The 16,756-nt window shown below is 34.7% G+C and overlaps 1 protein-coding gene across 1 annotated transcript in view; it reads right to left on the minus strand.

The window, feature by feature from the left end:
* LOC123880880 (CKLF-like MARVEL transmembrane domain-containing protein 4) overlaps nucleotides 1-16,756 on the minus strand; it is a 37,703-nt gene that overhangs the window by 8,218 nt on the left and 12,729 nt on the right. The window lies entirely within an intron of this gene.

A 16,756-nucleotide genomic window follows, 5' to 3' on the forward strand; every position in this document is an offset into this window, starting at 1 on the left:
TATTCTAAAAAGCTCAGCCATATTGTGACATCCTAAAACTTGTTACTTCGCGCCGTGCCCGTGAACTTAGCAGAGCATATGCCAGCAGATCAAAAATAAAAAGGAGTTCTCTTCGCATGCAGAAGAGTTCTATAGTTCCTGATACTTTTTAAAGATAGTTCTGGCGTTTTTGCTAAAAAAATCGCAGTTGAAATAATGCTCTGCTAACTTCCGGTAGCAGATCATTTTCGAGCAAAGCGAAAAAAAAAGAGTTCTCTGTACGCACGTATCTCAGTTCTATAGTTCCTCATACTTTATAATGATAGTTCTGGCATATAAACCTAAAAAAAGTCAAATGAAAAAATCAATAAATTTTCAAATTTAGTCATCATAAGTAATTTAAAAAAATTCTAGCAGCTAGAACTCAAATCTCAGAACCTAGAACTCTACGATTTCTTATAGCTCATTAACTAAGCTATAAAATAAAGCTATTAATTAGCCCAGAACTCACAAAGAAGTCCCAGCAGAGCATAGAAGAATAGTTATAAACAATAAATTTTCAAACTTCACACCAAAAGTTGTTAAAAAATTTCCAGCTGCTAGAACTCTCATCTCAGGGGCTAGAACTCCTCGATTTATTATAGATTATTAACATAGCTATAAAATAAAGCTATAAACTAGCCCAGAACTCTCAAAAACGTGCCAGCAGAGCATACCAGAAGAGTCATGATACACAAATTTTCAAACTTATTATCATAAGCCATGAAAAAAAATCCAGCTGATAGAACTCTGATCTCAGAGGCTAGAACTCCTCGATTTCATTAATATTATTGATAAAGCTATAAAAGAAAGCCATTAACTTGCCCAGAACTCTCAAAAAAGTGCCAGCAGAGCATACAAGAAGAGTCATAAACGATAAATTTTCAAACTTAAAAATCACAAGTTACTAAAAAATTTCCAGCTGCTAGAACTCTCATCTCAGGGGCTAGAACTCCTCGATTTCTTAAAGATTATTAACATACCTATTGAACAAAGCCATTAACTAGACAAGAACTCTCAAAAAAGTGCCAGCAGAGCATACAAGAAGAGTCATGATGCACTAATTTTCAAACTTATTATCATACGCCATGAAAAAAATTCCAGCTGCTAGAACTCTGATGTCAGAGGCTAGAACTCCTCGATTTCTTAAATGTTATTGACAAAGCTATAAAACGAAGCTATCAACTAAACCAGAACTCTCAAAAAAGTGCCAGCAGAGCATACAAGAAGAGTCATAAACGATAAATTTTCAAACTTAAAAATCACAAGTTACTAAAAAATTTCCAGCTGCTAGAACTCTGATGTCAGAGGCTAGAACTCCTCGATTTCTTAAATATTATTGACAAAGCTATAAAACAAAGCCATTAACTAGACCAGAACTCTCAAAAAAGTGCCAGCAGAGCATACAAGAAGAGTCATAAACGATAAATTTTCAAACTTAAAAATCACAAGTTACTAAAAAATTTCCAGCTGCTAGAACTCTCATCTCAGGGGCTAGAACTCCTCGATTTCTTAAAGATTATTAACATACCTATTGAACAAAGCCATTAACTAGACAAGAACTCTCAAAAAAGTGCCAGCAGAGCATACAAGAAGAGTCATGATGCACTAATTTTCAAACTTATTATCATACGCCATGAAAAAAATTCCAGCTGCTAGAACTCTGATGTCAGAGGCTAGAACTCCTCGATTTCTTAAATGTTATTGACAAAGCTATAAAACGAAGCCATCAACTAAACCAGAACTCTCAAAAAAGTGCCAGCAGAGCATACAAGAAAAGTCATAAACGATAAATTTTCAAACTTAAAAATCACAAGTTACTAAAAAATTTCCAGCTGCTAGAACTCTCATCTCAGGGGCTAAAACTCCTCGATTTATTATAGATTATTAACATACCTATTGAACAAAGCCATTAACTAGACCAGAACTCTCAAAAAAGTGCCAGCAGAGCATACAAGAACTGTCATAAACGATAAATTTTCAAACTTAAAAATCACAAGTTACTAAAAAATTTCCAGCTGCTAGAACTCTCATCTCAGGGGCTAGAACTCCTCGATTTCTTAAAGATTATTAACATACCTATTGAACAAAGCCATTAACTAGACAAGAACTCTCAAAAAAGTGCCAGCAGAGCATACAAGAAGAGTCATGATGCACTAATTTTCAAACTTATTATCATACGCCATGAAAAAAATTCCAGCTGCTAGAACTCTGATGTCAGAGGCTAGAACTCCTCGATTTCTTAAATATTATTGACAAAGCTATAAAACGAAGCCATCAACTAAACCAGAACTCTCAAAAAAGTGCCAGCAGAGCATACAAGAAGAGTCATAAACGATAAATTTTCAAACTTAAAAATCACAAGTTACTAAAAAAATTCCAGCTGCTAGAACTCTCATCTCAGGGGCTAGAACTCCTCGATTTCTTTAAGATTATTAACATACCTATAAAACAAAGCCATTAACTAGACCAGAACTCTCAAAAAAGTGCCAGCAGAGCATACAAGAACTGTCATAAACGATAAATTTTCAAACTTAAAAATCACAAGTTACTAAAAAATTTCCAGCTGCTAGAACTCTCATCTCAGGGGCTAGAACTCCTCGATTTCTTAAAGATTATTAACATACCTATTGAACACAGCCATTAACTAGACCAGAACTCTCAAAAAAGTGCCAGCAGAGCATACAAGAAGAGTCATAAACGATAAATTTTCAAACTTAAAAATCACAAGTTACTAAAAAATTTCCAGCTGCTAGAACTCTCATCTCAGGGGCTAGAACTCCTCGATTTCTTAAAGATTATTAACATACCTATTGAACAAAGCCATTAACTAGACAAGAACTCTCAAAAAAGTGCCAGCAGAGCATACAAGAAGAGTCATGATGCACTAATTTTCAAACTTATTATCATACGCCATGAAAAAAATTCCAGCTGCTAGAACTCTGATGTCAGAGGCTAGAACTCCTCGATTTCTTAAATGTTATTGACAAAGCTATAAAACGAAGCCATCAACTTAACCAGAACTCTCAAAAAAGTGCCAGCAGAGCATACAAGAACTGTCATAAACGATAAATTTTCAAACTTAAAAATCACAAGTTACTAAAAAAATTCCAGCTGCTAGAACTCTCATCTCAGGGGCTAGAACTCCTCGATTTCTTAAAGATTATTAACATACCTATTGAACAAAGCCATTAACTAAACCAGAACTCTCAAAAAAGTGCCAGCAGAGCATACAAGAAGAGTCATAAACGATAAATTTTCAAACTTAAAAATCACAAGTTACTAAAAAAATTCCAGCTGCTAGAACTCTCATCTCAGGGGCTAGAACTCCTCGATTTCTTTAAGATTATTAACATACCTATCAAACAAAGCCATTAACTTGTGATTTTCAAGTTTGAAAATTTATCCATTATGACTCTTCTTGTATGCTCTGCTGGCACTTTTTTGAGAGTTCTGGTCTAGTTAATGGCTTTGTTCAATAGGTATGTTAATAATCTTAAAGAAATCGAGGAGTTCTAGCCCCTGAGATGAGAGTTCTAGCAGCTGGAATTTTTTTAGTAACTTGTGATTTTTAAGTTTGAAAATTTATCGTTTATGACAGTTCTTGTATGCTCTGCTGGCACTTTTTTGAGAGTTCTGGTCTAGTTAATGGCTTTATTCAATAGGTATGTTAATAATCTTAAAGAAATCGAGGAGTTCTAGCCCCTGAGATGAGAGTTCTAGCAGCTGGAAATTTTTTAGTAACTTGTGATTTTTAAGTTTGAAAATTTATCGTTTATGACTCTTCTTGTATGCTCTGCTGGCACTTTTTTGAGAGTTCTGGTTTAGTTGATGGCTTCGTTTTATAGCTTTGTCAATAATATTTAAGAAATTGAGGAGTTCTAGCCTCTGAGATCAGAGTTCTAGCAGCTGGAATTTTTTTCATGGCGTATGATAATAAGTTTGAAAATTAGTGCATCATGACTCTTCTTGTATGCTCTGCTGGCACTTTTTTGAGAGTTCTGGTCTAGTTAATGTCTTTGTTTCATAGCTATGTTAATAATCTTTAAGAAATCGAGGAGTTCTAGCCCCTGAGATGAGAGTTCTAGCAGCTGGAATTTTTTTAGTAACTTGTGATTTTTAAGTTTGAAAATTTATCGTTTATGACAGTTCTTGTATGCTCTGCTGGCACTTTTTTGAGAGTTCTGGTCTAGTTATTGGCTTTGTTCAATAGGTATGTTAATAATCTTAAAGAAATCGAGGAGTTTTAGCCCCTGAGATGAGAGTTCTAGCAGCTGAAATTTTTTTAGTAACTTGTGATTTTTAAGTTTGAAAATTTATCGTTTATGACAGTTCTTGTATGCTCTGCTGGCACTTTTTTGAGAGTTCTGGTCTAGTTAATGGCTTTGTTCAATAGGTATGTTAATAATCTTAAAGAAATCGAGGAGTTCTAGCCCCTGAGATGAGAGTTCTAGCAGCTGGAATTTTTTTAGTAACTTGTGATTTTTAAGTTTGAAAATTTATCGTTTATGACTCTTCTTGTATGCTCTGCTGGCACTTTTTTGAGAATTCTGGGCAAGTTAATGGCTTTGTTTTATAGCTTTGTCAATAATATTTAAGAAATCGAAGAGTTCTAGCCTCTGAGATCAGAGTTCTAGTAGCTAGATTTTTTTTTATGGCGTATGATAATAAGTTTGAAAATTAGTGTATCATGACTTTTCTTGTATGCTCTGCTGGCACTTTTTTGAGAGTTCTGGTCTAGTTAATGTCTTTGTTTCATAGCTATGTTAATAATCTTTAAGAAATCGAGGAGTTCTAGCCCCTGAGATGAGAGTTCTAGCAGCTGGAATTTTTTTAGTAACTTGTGATTTTTAAGTTTGAAAATTTATCGTTTATGACAGTTCTTGTATGCTCTGCTGGCACTTTTTTGAGAGTTCTGGTCTAGTTAATGGCTTTGTTCAATAGGTATGTTAATAATCTTAAAGAAATCGAGGAGTTCTAGCCCCTGAGATGAGAGTTCTAGCAGCTGGAATTTTTTTAGTAACTTGTGATTTTTAAGTTTGAAAATTTATCGTTTATGACAGTTCTTGTATGCTCTGCTGGCACTTTTTTGAGAGTTCTGGTTTAGTTGATGGCTTCGTTTTATAGCTTTGTCAATAACATTTAAGAAATCGAGGAGTTCTAGCCTCTGACATCAGAGTTCTAGCAGCTGGAATTTTTTTCATGGCGTATGATAATAAGTTTGAAAATTAGTGCATCATGACTCTTCTTGTATGCTCTGCTGGCACTTTTTTGAGAGTTCTGGTTTAGTTGATGGCTTCGTTTTATAGCTTTGTCAATAACATTTAAGAAATCGAGGAGTTCTAGCCTCTGACATCAGAGTTCTAGCAGCTGGAATTTTTTTCATGGCGTATGATAATAAGTTTGAAAATTAGTGCATCATGACTCTTCTTGTATGCTCTGCTGGCACTTTTTTGAGAGTTCTGGTCTAGTTAATGGCTGTGTTCAATAGGTATGTTAATAATCTTTAAGAAATCGAGGAGTTCTAGCCCCTGAGATGAGAGTTCTAGCAGCTGGAAATTTTTTAGTAACTTGTGATTTTTAAGTTTGAAAATTTATCGTTTATGACAGTTCTTGTATGCTCTGCTGGCACTTTTTTGAGAGTTCTGGTCTAGTTAATGGCTTTGTTCAATAGGTATGTTAATAATCTTAAAGAAATCGAGGAGTTCTAGCCCCTGAGATGAGAGTTCTAGCAGCTGGAAATTTTTTAGTAACTTGTGATTTTTAAGTTTGAAAATTTATCGTTTATGACTCTTCTTGTATGCTCTGCTGGCACTTTTTTGAGAGTTCTGGTTTAGTTGATGGCTTCGTTTTATAATTTTGTCAATAATATTTGAAAAATCGAGGAGTTCTAGCCTCTGACATCAGAGTTCTAGCAGCTGGAATTTTTTTCATGGCGTATGATAATAAGTTTGAAAATTAGTGCATCATGACTCTTCTTGTATGCTCTGCTGGCACTTTTTTGAGAGTTCTGGTCTAGTTAATGGCTTTGTTTTATAGGTATGTTAATAATCTTAAAGAAATCGAGGAGTTCTAGCCCCTGAGATGAGAGTTCTAGCAGCTGGAAATTTTTTAGTAACTTGTGATTTTTAAGTTTGAAAATTTATCGTTTATGACAGTTCTTGTATGCTCTGCTGGCACTTTTTTGAGAGTTCTGGTCTAGATAATGGCTTTGTTCAATAGGTATGTTAATAATCTTAAAGAAATCGAGGAGTTCTAGCCCCTGAGATGAGAGTTCTAGCAGCTGGAAATTTTTTAGTAACTTGTGATTTTTAAGTTTGAAAATTTATCGTTTATGACTCTTCTTGTATGCTCTGCTGGCACTTTTTTGAGAGTTCTGGTTTAGTTGATGGCTTCGTTTTATAATTTTGTCAATAATATTTGAAAAATCGAGGAGTTCTAGCCTCTGACATCAGAGTTCTAGCAGCTGGAATTTTTTTCATGGCGTATGATAATAAGTTTGAAAATTAGTGCATCATGACTCTTCTTGTATGCTCTGCTGGCACTTTTTTGAGAGTTCTGGTCTAGTTAATGGCTTTGTTTTATAGGTATGTTAATAATCTTAAAGAAATCGAGGAGTTCTAGCCCCTGAGATGAGAGTTCTAGCAGCTGGAATTTTTTTAGTAACTTGTGATTTTTAAGTTTGAAAATTTATCGTTTATGACAGTTCTTGTATGCTCTGCTGGCACTTTTTTGAGAGTTCTGGTCTAGTTAATGGCTTTGTTCAATAGGTATGTTAATAATCTTTAAGAAATCGAGGAGTTCTAGCCCCTGAGATGAGAGTTCTAGCAGCTGGAATTTTTTTAGTAACTTGTGATTTTTAAGTTTGAAAATTTATCGTTTATGACAGTTCTTGTATGCTCTGCTGGCACTTTTTTGAGAGTTCTGGTTAAGTTGATGGCTTCGTTTTATAGCTTTGTCAATAACATTTAAGAAATCGAGGAGTTCTAGCCTCTGACATCAGAGTTCTAGCAGCTGGAATTTTTTTCATGGCGTATGATAATAAGTTTGAAAATTAGTGCATCATGACTCTTCTTGTATGCTCTGCTGGCACTTTTTTGAGAGTTCTGGTCTAGTTAATGGCTGTGTTCAATAGGTATGTTAATAATCTTTAAGAAATCGAGGAGTTCTAGCCCCTGAGATGAGAGTTCTAGCAGCTGGAAATTTTTTAGTAACTTGTGATTTTTAAGTTTGAAAATTTATCGTTTATGACAGTTCTTGTATGCTCTGCTGGCACTTTTTTGAGAGTTCTGGTCTAGTTAATGGCTTTGTTTTATAGGTATGTTAATAATCTTAAAGAAATCGAGGAGTTCTAGCCCCGGAGATGAGAGTTCTAGCAGCTGGAATTTTTTTAGTAACTTGTGATTTTTAAGTTTGAAAATTTATCGTTTATGACAGTTCTTGTATGCTCTGCTGGCACTTTTTTGAGAGTTCTGGTCTAGTTAATGGCTTTGTTCAATAGGTATTTTAATAATCTTTAAGAAATCGAGGAGTTCTAGCCCCTGAGATGAGAGTTCTAGCAGCTGGAATTTTTTTAGTAACTTGTGATTTTTAAGTTTGAAAATTTATCGTTTATGACAGTTCTTGTATGCTCTGCTGGCACTTTTTTGAGAGTTCTGGTTAAGTTGATGGCTTCGTTTTATAGCTTTGTCAATAACATTTAAGAAATCGAGGAGTTCTAGCCTCTGACATCAGAGTTCTAGCAGCTGGAATTTTTTTCATGGCGTATGATAATAAGTTTGAAAATTAGTGCATCATGACTCTTCTTGTATGCTCTGCTGGCACTTTTTTGAGAGTTCTTGTCTAGTTAATGGCTTTGTTCAATAGGTATGTTAATAATCTTTAAGAAATCGAGGAGTTCTAGCCCCTGAGATGAGAGTTCTAGCAGCTGGAAATTTTTTAGTAACTTGTGATTTTTAAGTTTGAAAATTTATCGTTTATGACTCTTCTTGTATGCTCTGCTGGCACTTTTTTGAGAGTTCTGGTTTAATTAATGGCTTCGTTTTATAGCTTTGTCAATAATATTTAAGAAATCGAGGAGTTCTAGCCTCTGACATCAGAGTTCTAGCAGCTGGAATTTTTTTCATGGCGTATGATAATAAGTTTGAAAATTAGTGCATCATGACTCTTCTTGTATGCTCTGCTGGCACTTTTTTGAGAGTTCTGGTCTAGTTAATGGCTTTGTTCAATAGGTATGTTAATAATCTTTAAGAAATCGAGGAGTTCTAGCCCCTGAGATGAGAGTTCTAGCAGCTGGAAATTTTTTAGTAACTTGTGATTTTTAAGTTTGAAAATTTATCGTTTATGACAGTTCTTGTATGCTCTGCTGGCACTTTTTTGAGAGTTCTGGTCTAGTTAATGGCTTTGTTCAATAGGTATGGTAATAATCTTAAAGAAATCGAGGAGTTCTAGCCCCTGAGATGAGAGTTCTAGCAGCTGGAAATTTTTTAGTAACTTGTGATTTTTAAGTTTGAAAATTTATCGTTTATGACTCTTCTTGTATGCTCTGCTGGCACTTTTTTGAGAGTTCTGGTTTAGTTGATGGCTTCGTTTTATAATTTTGTCAATAATATTTGAAAAATCGAGGAGTTCTAGCCTCTGACATCAGAGTTCTAGCAGCTGGAATTTTTTTCATGGCGTATGATAATAAGTTTGAAAATTAGTGCATCATGACTCTTCTTGTATGCTCTGCTGGCACTTTTTTGAGAGTTCTTGTCTAGTTAATGGCTTTGTTCAATAGGTATGTTAATAATCTTTAAGAAATCGAGGAGTTCTAGCCCCTGAGATGAGAGTTCTAGTAGCTGGAATTTTTTTAGTAACTTGTGATTTTTAAGTTTGAAAATTTATCGTTTATGACAGTTCTTGTATGCTCTGCTGGCACTTTTTTGAAAGTTCTGGTCTAGTTAATGGCTTTGTTTTATAGGTATGTTAATAATCTTAAAGAAATCGAGGAGTTCTAGCCCCTGAGATGAGAGTTCTAGCAGCTGGAATTTTTTTAGTAACTTGTGATTTTTAAGTTTGAAAATTTATCGTTTATGACAGTTCTTGTATGCTCTGCTGGCACTTTTTTGAGAGTTCTGGTCTAGTTAATGGCTTTGTTTTATAGGTATGTTAATAATCTTAAAGAAATCGAGGAGTTCTAGCCCCTGAGATGAGAGTTCTAGCAGCTGGAATTTTTTTAGTAACTTGTGATTTTTAAGTTTGAAAATTTATCGTTTATGACAGTTCTTGTATGCTCTGCTGGCACTTTTTTGAGAGTTCTGGTCTAGTTAATGGCTTTGTTCAATAGGTATGTTAATAATCTTAAAGAAATCGAGGAGTTTTAGCCCCTGAGATGAGAGTTCTAGCAGCTGGAAATTTTTTAGTAACTTGTGATTTTTAAGTTTGAAAATTTATCGTTTATGACTCTTCTTGTATGCTCTGCTGGCACTTTTTTGAGAGTTCTGGTCTAGTTGATGGCTTCGTTTTATAGCTTTGTCAATAATATTTAAGAAATTGAGGAGTTCTAGCCTCTGACATCAGAGTTCTAGCAGCTGGAATTTTTTTCATCGCGTATGATAATAAGTTCGAAAATTAGTGCATCATGACTCTTCTTGTATGCTCTGCTGGCACTTTTTTGAGAGTTCTGGTCTAGTTAATGGCTTTGTTTTATAGGTATGTTAATAATCTTAAAGAAATCGAGGAGTTCTAGCCCCTGAGATGAGAGTTCTAGCAGCTGGAATTTTTTTAGTAACTTGTGATTTTTAAGTTTGAAAATTTATCGTTTATGACAGTTCTTGTATGCTCTGCTGGCACTTTTTTGAGAGTTCTGGTCTAGTTAATGGCTTTGTTCAATAAGTATGTTAATAATCTTAAAGAAATCGAGGAGTTCTAGCCCCTGAGATGAGAGTTCTAGCAGCTGGAAATTTTTTAGTAACTTGTGATTTTTAAGTTTGAAAATTTATCGTTTATGACTCTTCTTGTATGCTCTGCTGGCACTTTTTTGAGAGTTCTGGTTTAGATGATGGCTTCGTTTTATAGCTTTGTCAATAACATTTAAGAAATCGAGGAGTTCTAGCCTCTGACATCAGAGTTCTAGCAGCTGGAATTTTTTTCATGGCGTATGATAATAAGTTTGAAAATTAGTGCATCATGACTCTTCTTGTATGCTCTGCTGGCACTTTTTTGAGAGTTCTTGTCTAGTTAATGGCTTTGTTCAATAGGTATGTTAATAATCTTTAAGAAATCGAGGAGTTCTAGCCCCTGAGATGAAAGTTCTAGCAGCTGGAAATTTTTTAGTAACTTGTGATTTTTAAGTTTGAAAATTTATCGTTCATGACTCTTCTTGTATGCTCTGCTGGCACTTTTTTGAGAGTTCTGGTCTAGTTAATGGCTTTGTTCAATAGGTATGTTAATAATCTTAAAGAAATCGAGGAGTTCTAGCCCCTGATATGAGAGTTCTAGCAGCTGGAATTTTTTTAGTAACTTGTGATTTTCAAGTTTGAAAATTTATCGTTTATGACTCTTCTTGTATGCTCTGCTGGCACTTTTTTGAGAGTTCTGGTTTAGTTGATGGCTTCGTTTTATAGCTTTGTCAATAATATTTAAGAAATCGAGGAGTTCTTGCCTCTGAGATCAGAGTTCTAGCAGCTGGAATTTTTTTCATGGCGTATGATAATAAGTTTGAAAATTAGTGCATCATGACTCTTCTTGTATGCTCTGCTGGCACTTTTTTGAGAGTTCTGGTCTAGTTAATGGCTTTGTTTTATAGGTATGTTAATAATCTTAAAGAAATCGAGGAGTTCTAGCCCCTGAGATGAGAGTTCTAGCAGCTGGAATTTTTTTAGTAACTTGTGATTTTTAAGTTTGAAAATTTATCGTTTATGACAGTTCTTGTATGCTCTGCTGGCACTTTTTTGAGAGTTCTGGTCTAGTTAATGGCTTTGTTTTATAGGTATGTTAATAATCTTAAAGAAATCGAGGAGTTCTAGCCCCTGAGATGAGAGTTCTAGCAGCTGGAATTTTTTTAGTAACTTGTGATTTTTAAGTTTGAAAATTTATCGTTTATGACAGTTCTTGTATGCTCTGCTGGCACTTTTTTGAAAGTTCTGGTCTAGTTAATGGCTTTGTTCAATAGGTATGTTAATAATCTTAAAGAAATCGAGGAGTTCTAGCCCCTGATATGAGAGTTCTAGCAGCTGGAAATTTTTTAGTAACTTGTGATTTTCAAGTTTGAAAATTTATCGTTTATGACTCTTCTTGTATGCTCTGCTGGCACTTTTTTGAGAGTTCTGGTTTAGTTGATGGCTTCGTTTTATAGCTTTGTCAATAATATTTAAGAAATCGAGGAGTTCTAGCCTCTGACATCAGAGTTCTAGCAGCTGGAATTTTTTTCATGGCGTATGATAATAAGTTTGAAAATTAGTGCATCATGACTCTTCTTGTATGCTCTGCTGGCACTTTTTTGAGAGTTCTTGTCTAGTTAATGGCTTTGTTCAATAGGTATGTTAATAATCTTTAAGAAATCGAGGAGTTCTAGCCCCTGAGATGAGAGTTCTAGCAGCTGGAAATTTTTTAGTAACTTGTGATTTTTAAGTTTGAAAATTTATCGTTTATGACAGTTCTTGTATGCTCTGCTGGCACTTTTTTGAGAGTTCTGGTCTAGTTAATGGCTTTGTTCAATAGGTATGTTAATAATCTTAAAGAAATCGAGGAGTTCTAGCCCCTGAGATGAGAGTTCTAGCAGCTGGAAATTTTTTAGTAACTTGTGATTTTTAAGTTTGAAAATTTATCGTTTATGACTCTTCTTGTATGCTCTGCTGGCACTTTTTTGAGAGTTCTGGTTTAGTTGATGGCTTCGTTTTATAGCTTTGTCAATAACATTTAAGAAATCGAGGAGTTCTAGCCTCTGACATCAGAGTTCTAGCAGCTGGAATTTTTTTCATGGCGTATGATAATAAGTTTGAAAATTAGTGCATCATGACTCTTCTTGTATGCTCTGCTGGCACTTTTTTGAGAGTTCTTGTCTAGTTAATGGCTTTGTTCAATAGGTATGTTAATAATCTTTAAGAAATCGAGGAGTTCTAGCCCCTGAGATGAGAGTTCTAGCAGCTGGAAATTTTTTAGTAACTTGTGATTTTTAAGTTTGAAAATTTATCGTTTATGACTCTTCTTGTATGCTCTGCTGGCACTTTTTTGAGAGTTCTGGGCAAGTTAATGGCTTTCTTTTATAGCTTTATCAATAATATTAATGAAATCGAGGAGTTCTAGCCTCTGACATCAGAGTTCTAGCAGCTGGAATTTTTTTCATGGCGTATGATAATAAGTTTGAAAATTAGTGCATCATGACTCTTCTTGTATGCTCTGCTGGCACTTTTTTGAGAGTTCTGGTCTAGTTAATGGCTGTGTTCAATAGGTATGTTAATAATCTTTAAGAAATCGAGGAGTTCTAGCCCCTGAGATGAGAGTTCTAGCAGCTGGAAATTTTTTAGTAACTTGTGATTTTTAAGTTTGAAAATTTATCGTTTATGACAGTTCTTGTATGCTCTGCTGGCACTTTTTTGAGAGTTCTGGTCTAGTTAATGGCTTTGTTTTATAGGTATGTTAATAATCTTAAAGAAATCGAGGAGTTCTAGCCCCTGAGATGAGAGTTCTAGCAGCTGGAAATTTTTTAGTAACTTGTGATTTTTAAGTTTGAAAATTTATCGTTTATGACTCTTCTTGTATGCTCTGCTGGCACTTTTTTGAGAGTTCTGGTCTAGTTAATGGCTTTGTTTTATAGCTTTGTCAATAATATTTAAGAAATCGAGGAGTTCTAGCCTCTGACATCAGAGTTCTAGCAGCTGGAATTTTTTTCATGGCGTATGATAATAAGTTTGAAAATTAGTGCATCATGACTCTTCTTGTATGCTCTGCTGGCACTTTTTTGAGAGTTCTTGTCTAGTTAATGGCTTTGTTTAATAGGTATGTTAATAATCTTAAAGAAATCGAGGAGTTCTAGCCCCTGAGATGAGAGTTCTAGCAGCTGGAATTTTTTTAGTAACTTGTGATTTTTAAGTTTGAAAATTTATCGTTTATGACTCTTCTTGTATGCTCTGCTGGCACTTTTTTGAGAGTTCTGGGCAAGTTAATGGCTTTCTTTTATAGCTTTATCAATAATATTAATGAAATCGAGGAGTTCTAGCTTCTGAGATCAGAGTTCTATCAGCTGGATTTTTTTTCATGGCTTATGATAATAAGTTTGAAAATTAGTGTATCATGACTCTTCTGGTATGCTCTGCTGGCACGTTTTTGAGAGTTCTGGGCTTGTTTATAGCTTTATTTTATAGCTATGTTAATAATCTATAATAAATCGAGGAGGTCTAGCCCCTGAGATGAGAGTTCTAGCAGCTGGAAATTTTTTAACAACTTTTGGTGTGAAGTTTGAAAATTTATTGTTTATAACTATTCTTCTATGCTCTGCTGGGACTTCTTTGTGAGTTCTGGGCTAATTAATAGCTTTATTTTATAGCTTAGTTAATGAGCTATAAGAAATCGTAGAGTTCTAGGTTCTGAGATTTGAGTTCTAGCTGCTAGAATTTTTTTAAATTACTTATGATGACTAAATTTGAAAATTTATTGATTTTTTCATTTGACTTTTTTTAGGTTTATATGCCAGAACTATCATTATAAAGTATGAGGAACTATAGAACTGAGATACGTGCGTACAGAGAACTCTTTTTTTTTCGCTTTGCTCGAAAATGATCTGCTACCGGAAGTTAGCAGAGCATTATTTCAACTGCGATTTTTTTAGCAAAAACGCCAGAACTATCTTTAAAAAGTATCAGGAACTATAGAACTCTTCTGCATGCGAAGAGAACTCCTTTTTATTTTTGATCTGCTGGCATATGCTCTGCTAAGTTCACGGGCACCTTCGCGCCAAGCTCAATGTAGGCCTGAGTGCCTAACTACATATATTATTTTCAGCATTAAATCCCTAAAAAGTGCACGAATTCAATCTGAGTGGATTTTTTTAATATTGGGAATTCTGATTTTTCAGTAGGTAGGTATAAAAGTAAGTTTTTTACCTTGCCCGCCTCCAGGATGCAAGCATGTCCTTTTGTTAAAGGTGAACCGTATTTTTGACATAACAGTTGACCCATAGAGTTAAAATGGTGCGTGAGAAGTCATTTTGAACGGACTATATCTAGGTACATTTTACAGAAAAAAATAGTCGTCAAAACTTTAACAAATAGCAAAGCAAAGCAATTTTATTACACATGTATATCGTTAATAACGCTCACTAATCGTAAAGTGAAGGCGTAAAGTGAAAATATTGTGAGGTAACATTTGGGTCAGTGGGTACGTTGCCGTTGTATTGGTCGACGACCGACGCACCCGAAAACACGTCGATTGCTCAGCAACCATACTTCCGTACGTTGCATTTGCTGTCGGCGCGTGCGTGTCAAACAGAGATTATATCATTGAGGATAATGTGAAAATCGTACTATTATTGATATCCGTAACTTATAACATAACTATGTATGTATTGAAATTATACGGAACTATAAAACCTAGCTACCTACTACCCTATGTTATGTCTATTTAGTACTTACTTTGCCAGTACAAATCATTCGCATGTTATGTTTACAATAAGCGAAACTCGAAATTTTGCCACATTATTCGTTCAAGTAACTAACTATTGTTTTTGGTATTCGTAAAAAATTACCTACCTTTTAAGGTATGCTAATTAGATTAAAGGTTTTAACAGCTACGCGTTTTAATACATAATTAAAATTATGTATGTTAGATTAGACACTTGTTTGTAGAGATATACAGACAAGGTAAGTACCTAGGTATTTTTTTATCATTTATCACGTAGATAGTTTTTAGTTCAACTAGGTAGGTAAGTACTTTACCTAGTTCTAAATTCTATCTAGGTATTTCGCAATAAAATAAGCAAATTGTGATAGAAAAAATAAGGTGAAAACATGCTAATGGATAGAGAAACTGTTACTACAGCGGAGTTACAGCAAATAGGGATTTTCATGTCAACGACCGTCTCGCGCCATCACTATGCGCATCCCGTTACCACACACCTTACTGCTTCCGCAAGCTCCCCATAATAATACACGCTTGAACTAGAAACTCTTAACTAGTTAACTTATAAATAAACTTAAATCGTGTGAAGAAATCACTTTTTTACGGTTTTATCAATGTCATGTTTACACATGACTAGTTCGTAAAGTAAGTTTATACATTCGAATAACTATAGAAAATATAGAATGTGATAAACAAGATCTAGAAGATGGGTGTTGTTGTTTTTAGGCCCATGCCTACACGGCATCCTACCGGAACGTGAAAAACGCCTTTGCCGTCTGCAGCAGAGGCAGAGCATATTATCAAGACAGACGTTTTAGATAAACTAATGCCCATATTCACAAATGTTACTATGAGGTCTCATAGTGCGGTCGAACGCATAGTGTAGGTTCCACCAATCAGATTACTGTGTCACATCAATTTGCAATGATCTGATTGGTGGAACCTACACTATGCGTTAGAGCGCACTGTGAGACCTCATAGTAATGATTGTGAATACGGCCGTTAGGTACTTTCTACGCAATCAAGCAAAACAATGGAACCCTTAATATACGATATGAATATTTGTATTGGTGCGCCCAAGGTCTTCACTCGTCACATGAAATATAAAGTCGTACCTAGATATCTTAAATAGAGCATTGGATTTAAAGTGCCAATTTATGGTCGTTCAGAGCGCACGCATGCAGAAATGACGCAATTCAACCTGGAAACCGAAATATTTTATAATATGATCACCATTCTAGTTTCGTTATTCCGAAAAGACCTCCGCATTGCCTCCTACTTGTATTTTACTCGCCTACATGACTTCCCATATGAAAATTATTATTCAGTATTAATTTAGCACTTTTATTACCATAAAACTTCTCGAATAACGTAGGCAGGTCAAACTGATACGCAGGAAAGATTACAATCGTAATAAAACTTGAAGCCATTCTTTCTTTTTATAGTCCTATTTTTAGATCGTGACTTTTCTTTTCATTTGATAGGTAGGTAGGTAGGTTGATAAAGAACGAAACGTAGGTATTTTTTTTAATAATATCCACCTATCCATGGTGTGGCGTGGGCTAGGTACCACTCCTCAACTACAACACATACCGCTTCCAATACAAGTAGGTTAAACATTAGTTTGTTCAAGGTATTTTTAATGAACAATGCATAAATTGTGTGAAAAACTCATCGCCGTAATGATGAGAAAGATGTCTTGGTGTCAAGTGCGACACAAGTGTATAACGGTAATCTGTTTGCATTGGCTTTAACAGGGCTCTCTCCGTCACTGGTTTCATACAATCGTAGTTCCAATTTCATTTGAATATTAAGGAACCAAAGTCCATGAAATTTTGCAGACATATTCTAGAAACTAATATCTGTGTCTGTGGTGTTTTAAATTTTTCTAAAAATATGTAGTTTTGAAATTACAGGGGCTCAAAGATTTGTATGAAAATTTTTAAGACCGCGTAACTTTGAAACCGAATATTTTAACAGAAATCTGGAAAACCACAGACATATATATTATTTTCTAGAATATGTCTGCAAAATTTCATGGACTTTGGTTGCTTAATATTCAAATGAAATTGGAACTACGATTGTATGAAACGAGTGACGGAGAGAGCCCTCTTAAATCGTTTGTACACAAATCTCCATT

Source organism: Maniola jurtina, chromosome 3 (assembly GCF_905333055.1).
Source record: "Maniola jurtina chromosome 3, ilManJurt1.1, whole genome shotgun sequence".
NCBI classification, from domain to species: domain Eukaryota; kingdom Metazoa; phylum Arthropoda; class Insecta; order Lepidoptera; family Nymphalidae; genus Maniola; species Maniola jurtina.